The sequence below is a fragment of the Micropterus dolomieu genome, linkage group LG01 (assembly GCF_021292245.1).
Source record: "Micropterus dolomieu isolate WLL.071019.BEF.003 ecotype Adirondacks linkage group LG01, ASM2129224v1, whole genome shotgun sequence".
NCBI lineage: Eukaryota > Metazoa > Chordata > Actinopteri > Centrarchiformes > Centrarchidae > Micropterus > Micropterus dolomieu.
Window position 1 is genome coordinate 33,530,268 of NC_060150.1, and position 4,208 is coordinate 33,534,475.

General features: G+C 38.8%; 2 long non-coding RNA genes across 2 annotated transcripts in view; one reads left to right on the forward strand and one right to left on the reverse strand.

Moving 5' to 3' along the window:
* LOC123974610 overlaps positions 1 to 2,018 on the reverse strand; it is a 2,801-nt gene extending 783 nt beyond the window's left edge. The window contains exons 1-2 of the long non-coding RNA XR_006825895.1: positions 1,830 to 2,018; positions 1,142 to 1,197 (exon numbers count right to left, since the gene is read on the reverse strand). This is a non-coding gene — a long non-coding RNA (uncharacterized LOC123974610). The remainder of the gene's footprint in view (positions 1 to 1,141; positions 1,198 to 1,829) is intronic.
* Positions 1,853 to 3,541, forward strand: LOC123974604. The gene is made up of 4 exons (XR_006825893.1): positions 1,853 to 1,988; positions 2,229 to 2,309; positions 2,476 to 2,596; positions 3,258 to 3,541. It is a non-coding gene; the product is annotated as an uncharacterized LOC123974604 (long non-coding RNA).
* The last annotated feature ends 667 nt before the right edge of the window (positions 3,542 to 4,208 follow it).

Genomic DNA, 4,208 nt, shown 5'->3' on the forward strand with positions numbered 1-4,208 from the left:
ACCAGTCACACACATTCATACACTGAGCCTAAGTGCTCAAACAGAAACTAACATTCACACTCATTCAAATCGGGGTTCAGTATCTTGCCCAAGGACACTTCGACACGCAACCAGGGAGCCAGGGATCGAACCGCCGACCTTCTGATTAACAGCGATTGGCCTCCGACACCTCCGACATTGGACCTTCAAATGCCAGGATACAGAAATAATATACAGAAATAATCATCTACAAAATGAACATTTTTGAAGTGAAAACTTTCCAGTTTATCACTGATTGTAGAAATCTGAGGAGCAGCCTACTTAAGAATAATTATGATTTAACTGTTGAAAATATGTCCAACCACAGTAACTGAATGTCATGTCATTCTTTATTGTGTAGAGTTAAAGCAGATATCATTTTAGTTTCCAACATGACTTTATCACCAGATAAAGTAAAAACGTTAATTACAATTGACAAATGATGGAATAAGTTCTAAACTACTCAAAAAGAAGTATCCACTCACAACTGAATAAAAAAAGTGGGATTAATTTTGTACAAGCTGGTTCACACCTCTTTAAGTGTCTGGACAATGAAAACACTTTAGAGAATTGTATTGATTGTCTTGTAATCAAATGTATCTGTCCATGGTCTTTTAAAGTACAGCTTAGTACCGTTTTAAAGCTGATGCAACTACAAACAATAAATCATGCAATAACAAAGATGCTAAATATTTTATGCAAGCAGTAAGAAATCTATGATCAATACTTTAATATGAACCAGAAACAGAAAATCTCTGTTAAAAGATAAAAAGTACTCACTTGTCACAATTAACTTGGTGCTTTGCCTGAATACCACAGTGATTCAGTTTGTACACATGCTACATATAGGCTACAAGCAGGCTACTGAATTTATTTATGTAGTTTATTAGAAGATAATGCTCCCTGTAATGAAGCTAAATTCGTCCAGGACTGGTTGAAGACACATTCTTGAAATTAACTCATCATCGCTCTTGATTAAGGCACAGACCACTAAAATATTATTTCACCTGCAAAGTCATAGAAATGTTTATATTATAATATGAAAAACAATTGGTAATATAATAGTGATACACTTTATTCATTCACGCATTTTCATCTGGATCGGTGCTTACTGTGCAAATACCTTGATGGGTGATATGCTCCGCATTGCTTTCTCCAGCTCCTTATCACCATCCATCACTGTGACACAGACAGAGAGAATTAGTGTTGTAAAAACATGTATTTCTATGTTGTACTATAAAGTATTTTGGTTTACAAGCACATGTTCCAGGACTGAGTTGTATTTTCTGTATTGCTGCTCCACATTTAGTGTACAGAAGCTGATTTAAGTAAAATTTATTTTATGCCATGTCCCCATGGCTTTGAATAAAAAGGCACGAACAATCTAACTCAAAATGCTCCTGTGTTGTTTTCAAATTTGAACTGAGAAATACATTACATTTTTTTTATTGCTGGTAGCTCTTCTGTGTTGCGAGCTTAAACTTTTTCAAGGTTTTCCTTATCAATGTTTTCTTTTAAAATAATACATACATAAATATCAATTTGTTTTAATTCATACAGGGAGGAAGCACTAATTCTTAACTGGTAATTATTAAAGTATGCATTTTATGCAATAAGTGGGTGTGGGAAAACATACTACAACAGCTAAATCCTGACTGTGTTTCCCCTCTGAATGCCTGAATGTTGTTAAAAGACATTTTTGGCTTATATTTTTGAATCTGTATTTTTACTCCAGGATACCTGGCCCGTTCATGCACAGTATTTGTTTCTTAGGACAAAGTGTTCATTTGTCACAGTCTTCAGTTGTGTACCTTACATATATTTGGTCAACAAAGTTGGCGTTGATTGTCACGTGGTTCGTGGAGACCGCAGGTAGTTCCCGGAAGTCCTAGGCAGGCAGATAATCTTCAGGCTCTACTGAACCCCCTGTGATTCTTGTGCTGAGAGAGGGAGAACAAGAGAGAGAAAGGGTTAGACAAACCTACACATCTGTAAAGATTCATCCAGGTCATGGCAAGAAAAGTTGAATCGGGAGCAACTGGACTGGTTGTAGATGACGTTTCAGAAGAAGTCCAGTTGCCCTCAGTTCAACCTCTCTGCCATTTTTTGTTTGATTTTCTACTTACTGAACATTCAAAATTGATTTTGGCTCAAACGGTGTTATTAAATGCCAATCTGTCATATCATTGAATCTTTTTGTGTGTTGCCAGTTGCTGCTCCATCATCATCATCACTTGCTGATGTTCCTGGTAATCAATAGTGTTCATGAACTGATTTCCTCAATAGTGAGGGTAAGTACCCATTTTTGTCTTCATGCAAAAAAAATCATATTGCTTCACCTGCTTAGACTTTTTATTTTAATTGAGCACCGATCCAGATAAAAATGCGTGAATGAATAAAGTGTATCACTATTATATTACCAATTGTTTTTCATATTATAATATAAACATTTCTAAGACTTTGCAGGTGAAATAATATTTTACTATCGGCAATGGACAACAGAGGACGGCGGGCCAAAAGCGAGTCGAGTAGAGGTGAGGAGAGTTGAGCTGGTGCCAGCCATGGAAAAGCACTATGGGTATGATGTTTTTAGAACCACTCTGAAGATGTTACTGTGGCCAAAATAGTTCTCATGTATTATACAATCTGTGATAATAATACAATGTGTGAAAATGACTAGATGTCTATGAAGATTCTCAGTCATCCAGGTCATAGTTATCCAACGAAGGTTAAAAATCAAGGGCAACTGGACTTGGTTGAAGATACTGGAAGACGTTTCGTCCCTCATCCAAAGGACTTCTTCAGTTCTGACTGACTGGCAGGGAAACTCAGCTATTTAACCTCAGTGGGGTCGTTGGCCCGGGTCATCGATACCGCTGGTTCGTTAGTGTTCCTTGTTGCTGTGACGACAGTCGTTACAGTCGTTAAGACTAACGGTGGCCAAGACTGAACGACCATCGTTGGTATCTTCACCTGAGGCCAATAGGTTACGTTTGTTGTTTGATGAAAGGACAGCATTGTAAGTGGGGGATAAGTGGTGGCGTAGACCCCCTCCCCTGTTCAATGACGGCTTCTCAACCCTGGTGCAGATGGCTTCCTTGACACCTCTTTCAAACCATCCATCTTCTCTGTCTAAAATGTGCACCTGGTGGTCCTCAAACGAGTGTCCTCTGTCCTTCAGATGTAAGTAGACTACATGTCACTAATAATGTTTTTGTTTTTCATCCTTGTCCTCACAGCTGGGCCTTCTGCTTTTGTTGCCCCACCGGCTAAGAGACCAGATCAGGATATAAGCAGGGTTAGGACAGAGCTCCAATCTCAAGGACTGAGGCCTGGATCCCAACATATGCTCAAGCCAGGAAACGCCTTTTTATTATAGTGTTTGTCTCCACATCCAGAACTCATTGACACTGTGTCAGCGTTCCCATCCCGGAATTTCTTTCAGCTTCATCCTTGTTTGGGGGGAAACCAGAGAGTGACATAATCATGAGACTGAGAAATAATTACATTCTGTATGGGTTTGCTATATGTATTTTCTATGATAAATCTTAATTGTTGTTTTAATGGTGCGTGAGTAGACAGTATCGAGTAGGCTACGTCACTCACTTTGCAAAAAACTATCAAACACATCAGTCACTGCATCATGCATGCAGTAAACGTGCTAGAGTTAAAGAAGCAAGAACTGCTGAAAGATTCATGACTGAATTTAAAAAACTAGTGAACAAACAGAGCCAGGAGATAAAACACGGACACTACCAGCTTCCCAGTCTAACGTTACGTTGTTAGATTGAATTGCTAGACTTGGATCAACCTCACTTGCATGGAGCTGTGAAAGACCACAAACTAACCACCACACAGAATATCAAGAATATAAAAAGCTTCGGGAGTCAGCTGTCCACGACAGACCTGAACCAGCCGAGGTACCAGCACAAAAACAAGATCTGGTTTATACACCGCTACACTGATGACAGAATCAAACCCACTAAGACAACAGCTACGACATAACTCAGAGCTTATCTGGCGACAGATGAAATGATTTACTCATACTTGCACTGTTTGATGTCCGTAATACTTCCGCTGGTGACTGAAATGCTTCAGTTTTAAAGAAATAAGACCTGTTTCCATTAATGTCATTAGTAACCAACACTTAATGTACTATTGTTAACCATTCCTGTTCAGTTCCCAGACTG